This window comes from Artibeus jamaicensis, unplaced genomic scaffold (assembly GCF_021234435.1).
Source record: "Artibeus jamaicensis isolate MK-2021 breed Jamaican fruit bat unplaced genomic scaffold, CSHL_Jam_final contig_471, whole genome shotgun sequence".
NCBI classification, from domain to species: Eukaryota; Metazoa; Chordata; class Mammalia; order Chiroptera; family Phyllostomidae; genus Artibeus; species Artibeus jamaicensis.
The window spans coordinates 3,246,670-3,267,971 of record NW_026521850.1 but is presented as its reverse complement, the minus strand read 5'-3'; the positions used below and the strand labels follow the sequence as shown (position 1 = coordinate 3,267,971).

The window sequence follows — 21,302 nt, the reverse complement described above, 5'->3', positions numbered from 1 at the left end:
AAGGGACTCTGTGAAAAGCACCCTTGGCTGTGCACTGACCCTCCCAGCATCTGGGAAATGAGGGGGCCGCCCCCAGTCTCAGAGGAACGCAGAGGCTTAGAAAGGGCAGTGACCTGCTGAGGCAGTCACACAGAGGAGTCCGGCTCACCAGCCAGGAGCCCGACGGCAAACCCCTTCTGTCCCCAACACCGTCCTGCGTTACATGGTCCCAGGTCAAAACCACGCAGGCAGGCAAGCGTGGCGAAGTCCGGCCTGTGCCAGCCGTCCTCCCTCTCCCGCCCCCTCCCACTGCCCCCGCGGCAGGTGAGCATTTCATCCCCTTCTTACTCAGTCTCTACGGGCAGACGCAAACAGGAAGACATGTGTAACGTACGTATTCTTACTCTGCCTCTCTCGAGCTCATACAAAAGGCAGGGCACGCTGCTGCCGCTGCTTTACTGAATGGCCTGTCCTGGGGACCACCCACAGCAACGCATGTCGATGGTTGTCCTTTTTCACAGCTGCATAGTGTTCCTCCGACCAGGGCTTGGCCCCCCATGAGCCTCCATAAGCGGCCGGTTCACATGATAATATTGGTAACTGGCAAAAACTTCTCTGGAGGCCATATTATTCCGTGGGGACAAAGGCCCGGAGAAGGTCATTTAATGTATCAGTTGCGGTACAGGCCCTACTAGCCTCCTTTCTTACCGGCCTTGACCCTGACAGGGTTCCAACCAGGAAGGGCGGGTGGTGCTGGCCAGAATGCCCCCCTCTGCTGCTGACTCCTGGAACTCACTCAGAGTGGGGCCTCCACCTCCCCTGTGCCCCCCAAGGGCATGGCTACCTGCAGCGTCCAGGAGCAGGGCTCTGAGTCGGGGGGTGGAGCCTGGCCCCAAGGTAACTGGGCCGCTCGTGAGACCCCTGGGTCTCTGTTTGCTCCTCTCCAAAATGGCACGGCAAGGGGACCCGCATGTTAGTGTCTGGGAGATTCGGGCCTCCCTGCATTCACGTCAACTCCCAAAATCCCCTGCAGCGAGAGGCACACCGCCCAGCCTGGGCAAGCACCGGTCATGGCAGGTTTAACCCCTTAGTGGTCACTTTCCAGATCGTTGGCATCATTAATGACAACAAAGGAAAGTCGGAGGTCTGGCCACAGTCATAGGCCTTGAAATGCAAAGTCACCCTGTGCCCAGGGGCAGAGGCACAGGACCCTCCAACCACGTGACCTCAAGCAAACCCTTTCCCTCTCAGGTCTCAGTGGTCTCACCTGTGAAATGGGAGGGAAGGACCCCGAGCAGAAATCCTGGGCCCCGTCCAACACTGGGGTGTGACGGTCCCAGGACAGGCTTCCATAGCCTGTGTCCCCACGTCCCCCAGGGATGACGGGCGCCCCACCCGGGCTCTGAGGACGCAGTGCCCCTTCCCAGTACAGACCCTCCGCAGCTCTGCAGCCGCCTCTCCCCACCGGCGGGAGCGGAGTGGGCTCGGTGGAGAGGCTTTTAAACCTTCCCGGTCGCAGCCTGTATCGATCAGCGCGGTTCCTTAATGGGATTCTTCTGTGCTCCCTGCCTGCCTCCCCCCGCCAGCCTCCATTACTCTGGGCCTTTGCTGCTTCACACCTCCTTCTTCAGGGCCCTCGACTCTGAGCAAGGCTCCTTAAAGGGGGGCCCAGGGGGCGAGGAGACAAACAAGCCACACAAGCCAGGCTGCCCTCTGGGTGGCTGGGGGCCCTGAGCCTCTGCCTGTCACGGAGGATGATGACTGATTGCCGAGCTCCCTGTCCTTGGCTGAGAGGCTGCTGGCTATTTGGTGGCTGGTGGTGTTGGGGTCAGGCCCTCCCCTGAGCCCGGCTTGGCCTCAGCCCCCTCCTAGGTCCTGGTGAATGGGAACCCCTGTAGGTGGATGGACTTGCCACATCACCGGAACCTTCTGTCTCTTGTTGTTGCCAAAGAAGCCACCAAAAATGTCATTTTTGAGTGTTCCATTGCCACCTCCTCCACCCTGAGCTCCTGGTCTTTGGGTTACGAGGTGACTTGGGGCCCGTCTGTTGCTATGGATTCAAACGCATGGCACCGTGGAGCTGCTCCGTGGCCCCCTGCCATTGGCTCCCTGACTGCCTTACAATGAAGTCAGTAAGAAACCACCTCCCCCTGCTCTTTTTAGCCTTTATATTTCAGATCAATGTGAGGCCAAAGCCCATCAATGACCCTCCAACGGGCTGCAAAAAGGCGCAGCACTAAACAGGACCAGTTTTGAGAGGGATCCAGGGGGGTTCCTGGCGGATGAGTCACATCTTCTCCCCACGCCACAGTCTCTTATTCACACGACTGCACCATCCGCCTCGGTTTCGGCCTGTTACCTCCCCGTGACCACAGGGAGCTGCGTTTCCGTGCCCTCCGAGTCCTGACCGTTGTACCCATTCGTCACAGACACTCCAGGGCAGCCTCCGGTCCCGGCCCAGGAGAGCCCCGGCTGTGTGCGCAGCCCCTTCTGTGGCCCCCCAGAGGGGGCATCCTCACAGTGTGACACTCCTGACAGCCGATCAGTACTCCAGTTGCAAGTTACGACCTCAGCTGCCCTCGCTTCACATCCTCCAACAGCCCCCTTCTCCGGCCACCAACAGAGTGGTGACCATGGCCACTCCCACTTTGTTCTGGCCTCTGGGTGCCTCTGCGGCTGCCGACACACGTCCTCCCTCCAGGCCCAGGAGGGGATGGGGCTGCCTGTGAGCCGGCCTTCTGCAGCCACACACAGGTCGCTGTGGCAGGCAGTAAACCACCTCGCGGAGCCCGGAGCCCTGTCCCCGCTCTCGTCCACGTCCCACGGGCGATGTGGCATCGGGGACAGAGAAGATGCCCGTCCAGGCTTCGGAGCAGAAAGAGCGCGCCACGAGGCCACGGCCAAGGGGGCAGGGTGGGGACTGGGAAGGAGCCCATTTTGGTTGCCAACAGTTCATAACTCAGGGAGCCACGGAGCGCAGTGGTTAAGAGCGCAGACGGGGGAGCTGCACAGGCCTGAGTTCAGGCTGGTCTGCTACTTCTCGGCTCTGTGATTTGGGGCCAGTGGCTTCACATTTCTGAGCTGCTGGTTTCCTCCTCGCCCAGTAAACCAGGCGTCAGAACACTGACCAGGTGACGGGGCTGGCGGGAGGTCCCGTGGGGTAACACGGGCAGAACCCGGCCTGCGTGTCTGGGCCAAGGACAGCTCTGGATCCGTTTTTCCGGTTGTCACTGTCACTGCGCATGCGTCTGCCCGAGCTCAGGGCCAGGCGCTCTTCTGCACATGGACTCATTGCGTCCTCAACAGAGGGACAGCTGGCCGGTGGTCATGACAGTTTCCAGAAAATGCCCAGCAAATCCGAGAACTTGACCGACAGCAGTGCTGGGCTTAGAGGCACTTCTGGTCGGTCGAGGGGTGGGGAGGGCGCGCTGCAGGTGAGCTCAGGCTGCAGGCAGGGGGCCGCCAGACAAACGGACCACACTCAGCATGCGTCTTCTTGCCTGACTTCTCCAGCGCTCTTTCTTTTCACACTTTTTTTTTTGAGGGGACGTCCACATAACATACATCAGCCATCTTCAAGTGAACAATTCAGCGGCATTTAGTACGTTTGAGGTGTGTGCAACCGCCCCTCTGCCCAGCTCCGGAGCCCGTACCCGGCCCCAGCGGGAAGCCTGCGTTCCCGCTCCCCGCTCCCCTCCCGCGCCCCTGGCAGCCACCATCTGCTCTGTCTCCGCGGAGTTGCCTGTTCTGGACATTTCATGTAAGCAGGACCACGCAGCGCGTGTCTGGCTCCCTGCACTTCGCAGGCGACTCGGAAGTCCACCCATGCTGCCAAACGTCACAGCACTTGATTCTTTTCATGGCTGGATAACGTTCCTTCACACAGACCTAACGGATCTTATGTATCATTGGTGGAGGGACACTTGGGTTACTCCCACTCTGGCCGGTTGTGAATGGTGCTGCTGTGAATGCGGGTGTGCAGGCCAGTCAGACGTGCTGCTGGCACACCTGTTGCCTCACAGTTCCTGCTTCTGGGCCTTTGCACCTGCCTGTCTATCCCTGGAGCCCACTCTCCCCTCGGAGGACCCCTGCCCACACGTCGGGGCCCAGCTTCCCGCCACTTTCCCCAGGAAACCCCCTTGCTCTCCCTGGACAGGCCAGCGGTCCTTTCCCGGAAGGTTCCCATTGCTCCCGGCCACATCCTGGCGAGCCCTCCTCCACGTGGTTGCAGTTGCTCGTGTGTCCATCTTTGCTGATGAGGGCGGGGCTGTGATGGCTTCGACCTCCACCGCCTCCTCAGAGCCGAGCGAAGGACTGGGTGCACAGTAGGTGCTTCTAAAACATTTGCTGAATGAATGCCTGACCGTCATCTCCGCAGGTCGTCATGTTCCAGCCCGGGAGCCGTCACCAGATTGGGCCTGGCCTGGGGGAGGGGAGCAGCCACCCTCACTTAATATTCCGTGGCGAAGGCCCCTTGGGAGACCTGTTGATTAAAAATACGATATGAAAATGGAAGTGAAGCTGCCATTAAAAATGATTAATTAGAGGCCTGCTCATTATTCTGTGTGGGACAATGCTATTAATATTAATGACCCTTAAAAATATTTGTCATACAGGCTCTTACGCTTTAGTTCTGCCCTTCCTATCATGTGATCTCATCCCGTACCCAACCGCTGCAAAACCTGGGTTCTTTCCTCAGATTGTCCCCGCCGGAGGGCACCAGGCCAGAGCTTCTGCCACTCACTTGGTCAGGGACTGTCACCACTGTCCTCCCCACCCCATGTGCTGGGCAGCTCAGGAAGGGCCGCCCCCTCCCACTCCAGCCAGGAAGCAGGTGCCTGCTTATGGTTTCATCTGGTAGCGAAGCAGCGGGCTGGGAAGAGGAGGACAATGCCCGCCCGTGGGGGAGAGAGCAAAGCTGTTCCTAATAAGACAGGCAGCAGAGAGAAGACAGGGGAATGAAAGGGCCACTTCCACAGGGGAGATGGAGGAGACGCGTTCACCAGAGGGCAGGGCGAGAAGCCTGGGGGCAGCCTCCCAGGAGCCCGGCTGTCCCCGCTGGGGCACTCCGCCCCAACCCCAGAAAGCTCCAATTAAAAATGTTAACCCCGGCACCAGGGCTCCGGACACACGGCCTGGGCACAGCGGGAGCAGCAGCTGTGTTCTCCGGGGAAGGCTGGCAGGGGTAGCCTGCAAGAAATTGCAGGAGGAAGTGGCGAGAACTGGGTCACACTCACCGCTTCACCCGTCCTGGTGGGAGCAAGAAATCACTCCCTTACCATTGGTGCCCATCGTTGGCCCTCGTGGGGCCATGCACCTGCCGCTCAGGGCGTCCTACCTCCACGACCAAAGGCAGTGGCATGGCCTGCAACGGATACACACGTCGGGAGGGTGGGGACCCTGCCCGCTTTGCTCACTCCAGCTGGTGTGAGCACGGAGCTTACACACAGCCAGAGCTCCATGCACACTCCAGCAGTGATAATGATGACCTCCCTGGGGGCTGCTCCCTGATTCACTGTGAGCAGATTCTCTGACCTTCTGAGAGGGATCAGAGGAGGGCGGAGACTGTCCAGACTTCTCTGTCTGTTGTGGGAGGGTGTGTCTTGAACTGACGTTTCATAGTAACTGTCTACCCACCAGTTTAGCAGTCACTCTCGTCTCCAGCTCCATGGTGTGTCCATTGCTTTTTTCCCCCCCCATTAAAGATAATTGACATTCATCAGACACTGGGCACGCAGTGGGGGGCTTCCACGCACAAACTCACTGGGTCCTCGCACACACTGGGAGGCAGGCACAACGGTGGCCTTTCTCCATGGGCAGGTCAGCAGGACTTCATCAGCGTGTCCCCAAGAACAGACAACCACGTCACCCAGCTCCCTTGCATGCACCCCTGTTGTGCATCAGGGCACGGGCACACACACATACACACACACACACACACGCACACACACACACACACAGACCTTCACGGCCCTTTTTAGTAAACAGCTCATATAAAAAGGTTTTACAAAGCATCAGAGGTGAAAAGAATCCCTCACCTTACCCAACAGGTGCACTCCGGTGGCTGTGATCAGGAAACCAAGGCCCAGAGGTGAAGGTTACATACTTCCTGAGGTCACACAGCTACAAACTGGCAGACTATAGGATACAGGCGTTTATTTTTAAATGCAAATTTATTCAGACTCGAAGCTAACGAATGCCTTCTGATCTGCTGTGATGGGAGCCTCGCCCAGCCTTTCCAGGGACGCAGGCTGGTGCTCTCCACGCCCCCCAGCTCAGGGCAGCTGGCTGACTCCTGCCGGTGGCTGGCGGTGTCTGCGGTCCGTCGCAGCTAACTGTGCTCCTCACCTTGTTGGAGTGCCGCAATCTCTCGTGATGATCAGGCGGTCTTCCCCAGCCTCCTCGTTCTGTCTTCAGTCCTCTTTAATTAAGCAGCAGCTCTCCCTGGAAAGCAATTGAATTATCCAATTATGTGCTCCTAACCTGATTGCTATCATCGTCGCCAGGGACCGGGTGCCTCAGGTGTTGATGGGGCTCAAAGAGGAACCAGCGTGAGTGAGCTGGTTCCTCTTTGAGCCCCATCAACACCTGAGTGAGCAGCAGAGGTGGAAGTAACTTCAACACCCACTTCCCTCCCTGCCCCCTCGACTCAGGGAGCTGCACGAGGCCAGTCCTGCACAGTGACCAGTCCAGAACCCCATGGTCCACTGCCCGGGGACTCGCCTGCTGCTTCCCTGCTTGTCGATGTCTGCAAATGACAGGTGGGGAAGCACAGTCCCCTGGGACCCCCATCACTCTGGCTGGACCTCTGTGTGGCCTCAACAATATTTGGCTCCTTCATTTTTGTATGTATCTCTACCTCTCCAGAGGGCACCCAGCCAGAGCTGGGCATGGAAGATGAAGCCCGCTGTCGCCTGGCCACTGTCTCTTCACATGGCCTTGACCCTGAGGCCTTGGTCTGGAGGCACCTGATTTGCCCCCACCCTCTGCCAGGGTCCAGCTCCCGTCTCTGCTCAGAGGACAGTTCCAGGCATATTTGTGGAAGTAGAGAATAACTATTAAAATAAAGTTCTAGCATCATGTGCATGTAGAGTAATAACCCTGTTATTGAGTGTTTCCCATGTAGCAAGTGCTAGGTGCTTTTAAATTAAATGGAATTGGTTTTGTGTTTTGCTTTTTTTTATTTCTCCCAGCCACGTCCTGGTTCTGGTTTATTGGTTATTGCTTTTTAAAAGAATTAAATGTATTGCGGGAACACCAGTTAATAGCATGTAAGTTGCAGGTGTACAGTTCTGTAAGACGTCACCTTTCCATTGCATTGTGCGCTCACCACCCAGAGTCCAGTCTTCTTCTGTCACCAAATATTAAGCCCCCTGTACCTTCTTTATCCTCCCCCAGCCTCCTATTTTTTTGCCTTTTAATTTGAAAAAAATTTCAAACCTACCCAAGAAGAGTAAAATTAATTCCCGTATACCCTTCACGCAGATTCGCTAATTGTCCACTGTTGGCCACACGCGTCTCTCTGTGCACACGTCACCTACGTCGCCATGGCGACCGCTCTGCTGCGTCATCTGAGACTGCGCCTCGGGCGCCACACCCCTTCATCCCCAGGTACTTGCAGTGTCTCTATTAGTCACAAGGACATTCTCTTTCTTTAAAAAAAATTTTTTTAATTCATTGAGGTGAAATTCACACAGCGCCAAAGTAGGCATTTGAAGGTGGACAGTCCCGTGGCAGTTGGCGGGTCGGCCGGGTCGTGCAGCCGCCACCTGGCTCTTGTTCCGAAATGTCTGCGTCACCCCAGGGCAGCACCCCAAGCCCTCCAGGAACCGCCCCAAAAGCCACCCGCACCCCAGCCCCGGGCAGCCACCCAGCTTCTGCCGGGGGACCTTCTCCTTCACAGCCTCGGGCGGGGTCAGGTTCCAAAATTTCGTGTGGATGCAGTGTCCCACCAGAGGGAGGGTCCGTGCGCGGTTTGCTAATTTCCCCGATTTTAGTCTTTTCAGCAATTTTGTTTTTTCTCTTGAGAAGGATCCAGTCCAAGGCTCCATAAGCATCGAGGCGCTCTACCTCTTTAACTGGGACCAGGTCCCTGGACCTTTAACTATATCTATACTTATAGGGTGATTATAATTATACGTATTGCAATATACTTAACACACTAATTTTAATACATTAATATTTAACTAAATTTGAGTAATGCTTAATTTATGTTTAATATAATTATAGGAAATGTATTATTTATTATATATAAAGCTTTAATTTGGGAAAAAATTAAATTTATACAAAAGTCACAAAGAGCTCTGGCTGGTGTGGCTCAGTGAATTGAGCACGGGCCTGCGGGCCAACGGGTCACTGGTTCGATTCCCAGTGGGGGCACATGCCTGGGCTGCGCGGGCTGGGTTCCCAGCAGGGGGCGTGCGAGAGGCAACCACATTGATGTTTCTCACCCTCTCTTTCTCCCTCCCTTCCCCTCTGTCTAAAAATAAATAGATAAGTAAATAATCTTTAAAGATAGTCACAGAGAGTACAGTTTCCCCAGTCGTTATCATCGCCTGTAATCATGGCACCATGTCAAAGTGAAGAAATTAACGTTAATGCACGCTGTTACCGGAACTCCGACTTCGGATTTCACCTGCTTCTCCACGAATGTCCTTTTCCTGTTCCAGGGTCCCACTCTGCACGTAGCTACCGCTGTCTCTCGTGAGGCTGTCTGACTTGAGGTTCCTCGCAGGCGTGTGTCGTGTGAGTTTCCTCAGCACCCGCGTGATGCAGGGGTGCCGTCGCCGCTCCGGAGAGGACACAGGTCAGAGATGGCGTCGTGGCGTGGCCGAGATCACCCGACACCGGGGAGGCTGGACTCCAGCCCGTCAGTCTGCTTCCCGCACTTGCTCTCTGCCATCTGCGTGTAAACAGCACGTGCACATTCTCCCCCTTGCTCACACACACACACACACACATCTCGCTTACACACACTCAGACACTCACAGCTTTATGGCTACCTTCTGCACAAGTTCTCACAAAGTGTCAACTGCGGGAAGAGTCTCTCTCTTCACCCACCAGGTGCGCCCCCAAAGTTGGCGGGGGGAGAATCCACAGGGACGCAGGCAGGTTCTGACTGATTGCTCGTGCTAAGTGCTTTGCATGTGGTTCTTCGTGGGATCGGGACACAGCTCTTGGTGGGAGGTGGGGTTGTACCCATCTTATAGATGTGAACACTGAGTCACAGAGAGACATGACGCATTCCAGGTCGAACAGCAGGTAGTAGCAGAGCTGGGACCCGAGCTGCCCCCACTGCCCTGGTCCTTAACCTCCAGGCTGGACGCGTTTCCAGGTCCTCGAGCGTCCCGGTCCGGTGGCTGTCAGGAACGCTGGTGTGGGGTGGCTGAGAGGCTCCGGGGTCTGGCGGAGCGAGGCCACTTGCTATTCTGTCTCAGGGGCTCCTTTGCCTCAAGAAGCGGGTGCCACCTTGTCACTCACACAGCATATGCTAATCCTGGGGCTCTGCCGTAATAACGGGTCCAGCTGGTACAGCTTTGCTTTCCGCCAAGTGTGAATGTTGTTGCCATGGAATGCAGCCTTGTACCCAGGGAGCAGGGATCTCCGGCGGGAGAAGCCGCTCTGGGCTGCGCTTTCCTTACCCAAACTCCATTGTCCCCTGTGCTCGGGCCCCACTGATTTTCATCCCAGCCGCACACAGACAACCAGCGCACGTACCACGTCCAGGCGCTCCGCACATCGCCTTCCCCACCCCCACCCCGTGTGTTTACCAGCTGCCCTCTCTGGGACAAGAGGGGGATGAAATAGCTCTTTTCCCCACTGTGCACAAAAACAGCATCGGAGTAGAGAGTGGAGCAAGATTGGTCTAACGCGCCAAACATCAACGCCTCGCTTTCAATAGTGGCTGTCCCCAAGCTGCTCCTCCGCCACCCTCGGATCCTGTTAAAACTTGGATTTAAAAGTCCCTTACAGGAAAGGTGGGCTGGGGACTGTAGCAGCGTTTGGCTTGGTGCACACCTGCGGGAGGGCCGGGAGCCCCAGCTTCTGAGCCAGCAGTCCTGGGCTCGCTTCCTGCTAGCTGGGTGACCTTGGGCCAGTGACTTTCCTACTCTGAGCCCGTTTTCTCATTGCAAGCAAGGGGGAACCAATGGCCACAGCACAGAGCGGCGGTGTGAGGGTGGTGCGAGGGCGGTCGTTCCAGAGACAGGGCCCCTGCCCACCGACTGCTCCTGCTCCGCAAGGGCAGCTCCTTTTCTTCCTAGGACTACCTCTCCTCCCTCCCTCCATCCCTCCCTCCTCGGCAAAGGGGGTGGGTGTGAAGTTGGAGGGGGAGAGGCCACCATGCGCCTTCAGTTCTCTCCACTTGTGGGGGGACAGGAGCCATGAGCCCAGACAGCTGCCAGGACTGCGTTTGCAGAGCGTGGGGCATGAGGTTCAAACCTGGCTTCGTGCGCAGTCTCTGCTCGTCCCCAGATGGATCTTGCAGGGGAGAGGTGGTCCTTAGTCCCATTCTGCAGATGAGGAGACTGAGCTCAGAGGGCTTAGTTAACGTGTCTGGAGCCACACACAGCCTGAGCTCTGGTTGTCTGCAGAGACGTGAGCTTCGTCACCACGCTATGCCATCTGCCCGCCCAGCAGTCAGGGCTTCGGGGTTCTTCCAGGCCAGAAGGCTGGGGACAGTCCCTCAGAGGAGCATCATGGAGCCTCTGAAGCCATGGCAGATGTCCTGGAGACCTGTGGAGGCAGAGGGCCCGGGCTCGAGGCCGGATCCACCCCTTACCTACTACTTTGAACCCAGTGGAAGACAGGGGACACCCAGGTATGTTTGGGGAATAGCTGAGCTCCCACCAACGGGAGTAGTGGGGGTCGGTGGGGCGTCATGATGGGGATGGTGGAGGCAGGCTGGGCTGGGATTTAAGGGTCACAGGGAACCTTGTGTTCTAGGCAACAAGAAACTGAGTGTGGCCAGCTAAAGAATAAAAGGGAAGGTCGGGGTCTGGGGAATGACTGAATCAAAGACAGGTGTCAGGAGCTGACGGTCCCCTGACGGTCTCCATGTGTCATCTGTTTACTGACTGGGGACATCCTTGGACTGTTAATATCTCTTTTCACCTCCCCAGCTAACACATATGCCCGCTGAGGTCAGAGGAAGGGCCCCCACCCCCCGTGCTTGGGTCTTGCGGGGCCATCAGCATCAGTGCGTCCAACGATTTGGTGGTGCCGCTGCCTCCTGCTGTCCGCCAGCCAGCCCTCGGTCTCCAGTCCTCCCCCTCCTCCTCCTCCAGTCCTCCACACAGTGTCACCAGGAACGGCTGGAGGCGCCAGCCGAGCAAACCCGGGCCCGGGGTGCTGCGTGGGGGGCGCGTGGCTGTGTTTCGTCTCCTGTGTTGGAGTTCCCGGCGCCCTCCATCCTCGGTGGGAATTCCAGATGGTGGGAGAGCTGGGCGGGCTGTTTTGATTAGTAGTGAAGCCAAGTAACACATACATAGGCCTGTCTCTCTGTGTCTTATCGGGGCACTCGGAAGACCTTTCAGAGCTGTGGCTGTCAGAGCCTTGTGCCACCTCCGCAGAGCTGACGGCCGAGACATCTACTCAGGGGAGGGGGAGGGGAGGCAGAGAGAGACTGTGCACCTCAAGAGCTACAAGAATTCGATTTTAATATTGCAATTAGCAGCTATGCTGATCCCATTAATCCACTAATTACTCAGCCTTACCTGTGCACACAGGGGTCATTTAAAATCAGCAGCATCAGCCCCCTCTTCTCACTCACCGCTTACTCATCCATTCATTCAGCAAATACTTACTGAGCACCTACTATGGGCCAGGCGCCGGGATGCCTGTGTGGACCCAGACAGGCAAAGCCGTCCCACATGGAGCTTGTAGTCCGTGGGGATGTGGGGAGGGGCCCGGTAACCAGGAAACCGCAATGCCCTGTGGGAGGGCTCCGTGGGAGGGCTCCGTGGGAGGGGAAGCAGAAGCTCCCGTGGGAGCAGCAGGGCTGTCTGCCTCCCCACTCCTCTGAGTTTCCTGAGGGCAGAACCAGCCATCTCGGTCCTTGTCTGTCGTTCCCCAGATGAGGCCCGTGGAGCGGCCTCTGGGGGGGCCTTGGGTGAATAGCTGTGACCTTAAACACCTGTGAGGGGTCAGCCTGGGCACTCACAGTCCACCCTGTTGCCGACCTCGTCTCCTGCTTGTGGATGAGAGGCCCAGACAGACCCTGCTTCTCACAGTGGGTTAATGAGTGGCGGGGTGGGGTTTCGAACCTGTTCTCTCCCGAGGTCTTATTCCCCCTACACCTGTTTCTTCCAAGGCCAGGCCTCTTCCCATCAGCACCTGCTGCCTTCTTGACAGCCTGGGGCAGGCGCAGGCTGGGTGAGGAGGGGCCGCTGGGACGGAGGAGGAAGGGAGGGCAGTCAGGGTCAAGATTACCTAACATCTCGTGACGCTGAAACCCAAGGGCCCCTGACTCAGCAGGATATCTGTAACCCTGGCTGGCCCTCGGAGGGTGGCCCTGCCAGGGCCCAGGAGGGCAGCAGGACACACACCACTGTGCTCACCGCGCCCGTCCCCACACCAGGCTGGAAGCCTCCTAGAGCAGAGGCTGGTCCACCTCTTGAGCCCCAACACAGTAGTCGCTCAGTAATAACTGTAGAGAGAAACAATGAATGGATAGGTGGGTACATAAAATGACCCTTAAATTTCCCAGAAACATGGCTACTTTGTCAGCTGGGTCATTGCTCATAGGACGTGCTCTGTAAATGCAGGTTTCTTGGTTCATAAGTAACATCACCCTCAATTAGAAGCACTTCCCAAGCACCCATTTGTATCGGGTATGATTCTGGGCTCTCTGTGGAATGGACGGAGATCCATCCCCTGTCCCAGGCAGACATGGCGAATCCATCACCAAACAGCCATGATTAATCAACTGCGGCACTATGGTCCCGTAACTGGGGGTCCCTCTCAGCACAGCCCGCTGGGCGGTCCGTATTGCCCATGGAAACTGGCCCCTTCTCTCTGTCCCCTGCACGTCTCCATGCCAGAGTCTGTTTGGGAGACAGCAGCCAGGGCAGCCATCGGAGCGCTCCCTCCTCCATCGGCAGAAGCCGCTCTTGTCTGGTTATAAAGTGTGGAGTGGTGAGCCTGGCTGGGGAGAGGTTTAAGGTGACAGGAACTCACAGGTCCTGGAGCCACCTCGACTCTGTGGGTGGGCGCTGAGCTCTGAGGCAGCTGCTGGACTGGACGTTGCCTTCCGAGGGGGCCAACCCAATGAGCTGGCTGGAGGGTTCCGGGAAAGGGTCCCAGGTGGCTCAGAAAACAGGCGGTGGGGGCTCCTCCAGGGGCTCAGGGCAGCGGGCCTTACCACCCGGTAAATGATGGAGCAAGCTCGTGTCTCGCAAACGGGGTCTGTGCTCCTTGCCCGGACCAGTTGCATAGCAGCAGCCACCATCTTTTACTGAGAGGCTCTTTCTGGAAATGGTCCTGTCCCATTTGGCTGAAGAGTTCCAGTCTTGTCCTTGGGGGCCCCAGGCCCCGCAGGCAGGCTGCAGTTGCTTGGTCCATGTTGGGCCATTTAGCTACAGAAGGACAGCCCCCCGCTGCACGCTGCACAGGTGGTCCTGGAGCCGTTCCGGCCCATTCACCGGCCGCTGCCTCTGCATTACCCCATGACTGTGCTGTGCACCGCCCGGCCTCGCCTGTATGCGAGGCGTGGTAGTGTCAGGCATCTGACAAGCCAGCTCTCGGCACGTGTGTCTCCTCTCCCTGGGGAGCTGTCATTCTGTGGGTCGTCCGGAGAAACGTTTGTGCCGGGCGAGCTTGGATACCAGCATCCGGAGGACCAGGGCCCGGTGTCCCCGTTAGTCCAGAGTGGTAGCAGACGGGGGCGGGACCCTCAGGCAGCACCAGCTCATCCCGCTCACGTGCCGGAGGAGATCTGTGGCCAGAGAGCGGCACGGGGTCTGAGTTGGCACAGTGGGGGTCTAGGGCACTGGCCCTGGGCCTCACTGGCCTGGGTCTGCCTCCTGGTGTGGGGTTTGGAGCAAATTGTTTCTCCTGTCTGAGCCTTCGTGATCCATCTGCAAGGCGGGACTAAGTAAGGGCACCTCCCCCCCGGGTGTGGCCCATGGTGCGCCACAGCCAAGCAAGACTTCTGTAGAGAAGGCCCTGCGGTCTCCTGGACTCTGGGGCTGAAGCTCGAGGCTGTGCTGTGAGGACCAGCAAAGATAGAACACAGGTCGCCGTGGGGACAGGCTGTGCTTCTGGCTTCACACCGGGGCCCCAGGCTGGGCTCAGAGAGTGAGTTAACCTGGACAGGAGGACAGGGGCACATCTCCCAGTGTGACCTGGTATTACATTCCCTTTGGCTTCTGGTGTCACCCCAGTTTGGCTGCCTCATGAGTTCAAAGCCAAAGGCAGCATCTCACCTTCCCAGTGGGCTGAGCATTCTTGCTTGCTGGGACCCCTGGGATTTGGAGGAGCCATCCTGGCAGTGGGCACAGCGTGGGACATCCTAGAGATTGTGGGAACAGCCAGCAAAGTCCATAGAGCGAGGGGACAGTGACCCATCCATTAGGCCAAGGGTCAGGAGGTAAGAAATCAGACAAGTTTCCAAGGTCCAGAGTCACATTTCATGGTTGACTGTGGCTGATGGTAGCTGCACTGTCCTGGGGGCTTCGAGTGGGATGTGCCCACACACCCAGGAGCCCCCAGACGCACGGGCCCGAGCAACGGCTGGTTCTGCCTGTGCAACCTTTGCACCAGAGACCTGCTATCTGTCAAAGGCGCTCTGGGCACCCTCTGGGCACTAACGGGGCTGAAACCCCAAACCCCAGCTGTCTGCTGGTCCCCCGGGAACTGGGGGGGCAGCCCTCGAGAAGGAGCTGAGCAGCTTCGCTGGGAGAAGCTGGGCTCCTCCTGGGCTGAGCTCTCTCCCTACTGGGCTCAGGAACAAACAGGACCGTCCCGTGTGGAAGGAAACCCAGCCGTGTGGGGGTGGGAGTGGGGGCAGCCCGGTGGTGCATGTGCCCGTGCAGCAGACCTGTTCTGAGAACCCACCCGCTGCTCGCCGGCCGTGCACCCTGGAGAAGGGCTGGACCTCTGAGTCCCCAGGTCTGCTACCAAGAGGGGACTGAGGTGCTGGTGCCCTGCAGGGCTGTTGGGGAGGGAACTGTCCGGGAGTGTCCACTCAGTTGGACACTACACCCGTGACCTGGTTGTGCCGTGACCTGGCCGTGAGGCCTGGCCGCAAACACCGGCCCGCACTCAGCCCTACCCGGGTCGCCCAGCACCGATTCAACCTGCGTGTCCTCCCTGAATGGCAGGGAGGGTGACAGCGTCTTTCACAGGGCGCGGGAACACAGGTGCCCAGGACACCCGCAGACAGCTGCAGAAGGCCAGAGCCACCTGGTGCTAAGCACTTCCTAGAAACCAGCAGCTCATTCAGTCCTCACACTGAGGCTTGGCATTGGACACCGGCATCATCCCCATTTTCCAGAGGCGGCACCAGGGGCTTGGTGGGGGGGCCTTTGCCCGAGGCTCAACTCCCACAGCTGCCGTTCACATCGACTGCGCCCTCACCATGTGCTTCATGCACGTCGTCGTGGGCAAATTTTGCAATAACCCTAGCGAGAGAGACTTTTACTCATCTCAGCTTTCATTTGGGTAAACGGAGGCAGGAAGGGGTGGTAGCTTACTCAGGGTCACACAGATAATTAACGGGAGAGGCAGGACTCCCACACCAAAGTCAAGCTTGAGAGCCCTGGGCCGGGGCCACCGGTCATGCACCCCCCCACCCCCGGCAGAGCGCAAGCTGTCCAGCCTGGGGCCCCTTCACACCCGCCTGACCGGGGAACGGGGTCCGAGAGGTTCACGGTACCTGGCTGCACCAGGCAAGGCGGGGCACAGCAGGGGCCCCGGGCCGGAAGGCATTGCCTGCGCACTCTGCCAGGGTGATGGGCGTGGAGCTGGGGCTGGCGAGGCCAGGCTGCCTGAACGCCGTCAGCCCCCTGCCTCCGGAAGGGAAGTTTATTCAACAAAACGCGGAGAGCAAAGAACACGCCTCCTCTGGGCGTCTGTGCGGGCGGCGCACATCTCGGGAGACGTGTGGATGGAGGCGCTGTATAAAATGCAATCAATTATGAATCACCATTACTGAATTAATCACAGCATGATTAATAAAGTAATAATAATTAATGGGAGTATGGACTGGATTGTGAGAGCGGAAAACTGACAGAGAGGAGCCAGGGTGCTTCTGGCAGCCTCTGCCGCTGCCGGGGGCGGGGGTGGTGGGGGGTAACATTGCGGAAGGCCCGTGGCCTGGGTCTCGCCCTCTCTCCCCCAACCCCGCCTTGGCCGTGGGGTCGAGGGCCCAACCCTGCCTAGAAGCCCCTAGAAGGTCCTGGGCTGGTTCCCAGGAGCTCACCTACTACTTACAGCCACGTGTCAGCTGCTCAAGGTCAAGGGGACAAAGCAAAACCTCGGTCTGGCATAGTGGAGATGGAGTGAACAAGGCTAGTGCAGGTCGGGGCGGCTTTTGGGCTCCCCTGGCCTCTAATTGGTGGTGGGAGCTCATTTTCTCAGCCTGTCCTTTTGTCCGTCTGCAGGAGGATTTGCCGTCTCTCAGAAACCTCCAGAGGGCCTGGGCCTCATGTTAGCTCTCATGGCAAAGCTGGTGGATCATCTTTGTGTGACTTTATAATTTCCTGCTCCTTGTCCACCTCACGGACGCGGTTCCTCGTGGTCAGAGTTGAGCGCACAGAAGGAGCCTCTACAGTGATACATGCCATGGCCCCGTCTCCCTGTTCATGCTCTAGTGTCCTCCTCTCATGTATGTACAGGTATGTCCACGCACACACACCCTTTCATGCGTCTCTCTTTAAAGAGCCAGGTGGGAGAGAAGTGACGGCATTGTTCTGCAGTGCTTCCGATAGGCGAGTCCACACGCGCAATTCCGACGAAACTGCCACGGAGCCGAGCCCCCAGATGAGGAGGGCGACTGGGCTGCTGGTGAGGGGGAGCCAGCGATGATTTGGTGGGAGATTCGTTAACACTCTCCTGCCCCTGGTGCTCCGTTCCTTGTCGTGGCCGGGAAAAGGTCATTTGTCATAAGGCACCGCGATGAAGTTTAAAAATGAACATCCCCTAACCACCTGGTCCCTACGTGGCTGGAATCCTATTTGCTCCCCGTCCTGAGAAATGAGCACGTTGCTGTTCACTCAGAAGGAAGGTGTCTCTTGGAGGCTGCTGTGGCCCACTGTCAGCTCAGGGTCAGGAACCACCTCCCTGGACCAATGAGTGGCCCCTGAGAAAGCCTGCTGGCCTCCGAGCTGGAGGGGCAGGGCGTCCGGGAAGGCGGGGCTGCAGGCTGGCGAAGACTTTGTTTCCAGCAGCACACAGCTTTGGCTCCGGGTCACAGAAGCCACCCTGGCAATGGCAGAAGGACACACCGAAGGCCCTGGAGTGTGTTTAAAGGAACCACAGCAAGGAGCATCCTCCTCCAGCCTTGCCCTGGCAGCATCTGGACAGGTGACGGCGGAGGAGCAGAGCAGTCCGGGGACTGGTGACCACACCTGGGGCGACAGCGGGCGGGGGGCTGCCTGCAGGCCCAGTGCTCAAAACTCAGACCGAGACCCGTCCTCCCCGAGGAGGAGCGTCTTCCTGCTGGACGCCGTGTGGCCAGTGCCGGGGGCTGCAGGGCATCTGCTCTCAGGGACAGCTTGGGGTGGTGGGCCCCTCCCTGGGGGCTGGGATCTGAGCCCCGAGGCAGGAGGAGCCACTTGATGGCCTTGTTTTGACCCCTCCTTAGAAAGGAAAGACTCGTTATTCACATCTCACAGATGGGGAAACTGAGGCCCCCAAGCAACCTGTTGTGGGCCCCAAGTTAACCAGCCAGTCAGGCAGTGGCAGAGTCCCACAGGGTGGGGGAGGGGCGGCTGTGGGACCTGCCTCCCAGGCCAGAGACTTCCTTCCCTGCCGTGTGACCTTAAGCAAGGAACTTAACATCTCTAAGTGTCATCCCTACCTTGGAACTCGGCTCAGGGAAACTAAGTCATAGAGACATTGGGAAGAATCTGTGGATAGTACACAGTCTGGTTTTCATGGAGCCTGGCATGAAACAGCCATTCGATAAACGTCAAAGAGCAATTACTATTGTTATTAAAGCACAAGAGCATCTTCGACCCTGCATCCTCTGCCCGCTCTATGGCAGCAGCCTCCGTGTTACTCAGCAGCACGGCCCCTCTATGCACTCGGGGGGGCACCAGGCACCAGGAAGGGTTAGGGCCAGGGCAGCAGGTAGCGGCAGGGTGGGGCACCGAGGTGCCACACCTTGCTCCCATTGCTGACACCCTCCGTGACCTTGGACAAGTCCCCCTCTTCCTGTCTCTGCCCTCAAGGCTCTTTGTTCTCCACGCACCCCAACCAGGGGGCCGTCTGCTGGGCGCTGCTGTGACAGCCCACCCGGGAGGAGGCCCCAGGAAGCCACACGCCCCCTGCCAGACCCCACTGAGGAGCTCTTCCCACCACCCTGGGAGGCAGGCTGGCAGGAAACCTCCCTTTGCAGCGGAGGGGACGAAGAACCCAGGGCTGCCCGGGGTTGCCAACTGGGTGGCCTCTGCCCTGGCCCCCGAGGGAGTCCTCCCCGGCCCTCCTCCAGAGCTGGTGGGGGCCTGAGGCCCTCCGCCCCGCTGCCCCCTGCTCTGCACTCCCTCTGAGACGGCTTGGCTTCTCAAAAGCAGGGCCCATCAGGGTGGAGGCGGCATGTGTCAGCTGGTATTCAGGCTCTGGTAGTGCGCTCCAATCGCTCCCCCTCCCCATCTCCCCAAATCCACCCACCCACCCCTTTACCCACTGCTCGGGGCCTTCTGGGCGGCAGCACTTCGCGGAGGGAGTCGGAGCAGCAGCCTTGAGCCCTTGGCTGTTGGGGTGGGCGGACTGACTCACTTGGTCCCCTCCCTGGTGCCACCGATGGGGCAGCCCCCACGCCCATGGGCGCTGGCACCCGGTCAGGCCCCAGGGCCCGGGATTCCGGAAAGGAAGCTGCAGCCCTGCGGCGCCTGACCCGCGCTGGCTGAGGACGCGCCCTGCGCGCGGGGACCCGCTGGCCCCCGGGCCGGGGGGGAGATGTCTAGGCAGCGACCCCCCAGGGCAGGCTCGTTTCCGCGGCCGCCTGCGGGGGCCACCCTGGCTGCGGGCCCGCCGGGACGCCCCTGCTCGCGGCGCCCCTCCCGGGGCCGTGGCGCGGCCCCCGAGCCTCGCCGTATTTCCTCCCTGCACCTTTAAGAAGACCGTTGCTCCGCGGTGGGATGGTGTGTTAAAGCCACACAGAGGAAGTTACGCAGCCCGGATCAGACCGGGAGATAAAAGCCGCGATGGTGATCGTGAGTGATGGCAGGAGGATTTAGCATCGGCGTTAACTTGGAGCGGAGTGCAGGGGGGCCGTGAAGCGCCCCGCCATCCGGCTCGCCCCGCGCGGGGGGATGCCCCGGAGCCCCGACGAGCCGCCGCGAAGCCCACCCGGGCCGGGGGCAGCCGGGCGCCGGAGCGCGGGTCCTCTCCACGCCGCCCCGGGGGCCCGAAAAGTTTGCACTTGTTAGCGGCGACCTCCCGCTCGGCCGGGGCGGGCGATGCGGGCGGCGCGGGCGGCCCCCTCCCCCGGCCCGCGTCCCCGGGACGGCTGCGGGCGGCCCCCCCTGCGGCCGGAGGGCGCCCCAGCCCCGCGCTGACAGCCCCGGCGGCGGCGGGAGCGGCGCGGGGACGGAGCCGCAGCCCTCAGCCCTCAGCCCTCAGCCCTCAGCCCGCGCCCCCGCCCAGCGCCAGCCAGAGCGGAGAGGCGGTCCTCGGCCTCCCGGGTCTCCGCGCCGGGGAGCTGCTCGGAGCCCGGGTAAGGCGGGCGGGGAGAGCCCGGGTAAGGCGGGCGGGGGGAGCGCTGCTGCAGCTTTGCCAGCCTGGTTTCGTTTTTAAAGGGCTTCGGTGCCCATGCAGGCTTCCCGGGCCGGGAGCCACGGACGGCCGCCCAGCAGAGGCTCGGATGCAAAAGTTATTTGGTCGCGGCTGCCGCTGGCGGAGGACCGGAGCCGGAGAGGGGCGTGTGAGTGCAGTTGTAGCGGCGTCTTAAAGGAGTCGCTGGTCTTCCGCGCCGGCTTTTCCCCACCAGGGGCTTTTTCCATCGTGCGCGTGTGTGTGCGCGCGTGTGTGCTGGGGATGGAGACCGCCCGGGTGTGTTTGCGGAAAGGAAATTCGCCCTTCTCTCGCGCCACTCCCCCCCCCCCAGTTTAATACCTCCCTGCAGAGCCCCCCATCCCCTCACCCCCTTCTCATCTCTCCGAAAACTGGGCGTGAATTGCACAGCGAAACTCTGGGCCGGCCAGGACTGGAAACTTCTCTCCGAGCCGGGAGGGGTGGATTTCCGGGGGAGGGGTGGCGCAGGGACAGGCTTGGGGACGAAGTGGAGTCGCACCTCGAACTGGGTGGTGCGCAGTTGGGGGGCGCGGAAGCGGCGGGAAGAGGACCGTGGGCTTGCGGGGTCGCCGGATCCGGAGTAAGTTGCCCGCGTGGGTCCGGGGCGGGGGGCGGGGGACGGGGGGGGGCGGCAGGGTCGCTGCTGGCGGCAGAGCCGGGAGAAGGACGCGAGCCCCGGGCGGCGCGTCGCTGGGTGTCTCCTCGGGGACCGAGGCTGCGCCCGACGAGGGGCACCCTCGGGGCCGGCCCGGCCTCAGTTAAGGGCGAGATTATTCACTGCCCCGGCGGCCTGCACGCAACTTCGGGAGACCGAAAGCGGCCGCGGGATTGCCCCGCGCGTTCGCGCGCCGCGCACGCCGTTTGCAGCCGACCCGAAGCGCGGACTCACGCGGACTCACCCGGACCCCGCGGCGGGCAGCGGACCCGCCCGGGCCCCGCAGCCCAGCCGAGGCCTCTTCCTCGCGCCCCGTCTCCCGCGCTGAACTTTTCGGGGCTCCGCGGTCGCCGAGAGGGCGTGGGCTCATCGGGAGGCGGAGGAGGGTCCTGTTCCGGGGCCGGGCCACCGAGGCTCCGGCACCGGGACGCTCGCGGAGCCGGCGGTGAGAGGGGCACCGACGGAGCCCGGCCCGGCGCGGGGAGGGGAGCGGAGGCCGGGAAGGTGACCCCGGCGGCGCCCCCTTTTCCGCCGGGCACCTCCCCGGGCAGGCGCTTTCGCCCTCCGGGGCTGCCCGCGCCGGGAAGGGAGCGGAAACCTCGGGGCGGCCGGGTCCCGGGAGGAACCCGCGGCGCCCCCCTCCAGCGTCCCCACGGGCCCCGCGCCCACGGCGGCAAGTTTCCCACGAGGGCGCAGCCCGCGAGTCCGGGAG

At 60.2% G+C, this 21,302-nt stretch overlaps 1 protein-coding gene across 7 annotated transcripts in view; it reads left to right on the top strand.

The window, feature by feature from the left end:
- The first annotated feature begins 19,339 nt into the window (after positions 1-19,339).
- Positions 19,340-21,302, top strand: part of NTNG2 (netrin G2) — a 53,225-nt gene continuing 51,262 nt past the window's right edge. For 4 of the 7 annotated variants that reach the window (XM_037158567.2, XM_037158571.2, XM_037158570.2 and 1 more), the window contains exon 1: positions 19,340-19,858. The gene's annotated coding sequence lies outside the window, so the exon portion shown is untranslated. Of the gene's footprint in view, positions 19,859-19,940; positions 20,066-20,408; positions 20,516-21,302 lie in introns of those variants that run through there. The other 3 variants (XM_037158566.2, XM_037158561.2, XM_037158562.2) reach the window with 2 other exon arrangements.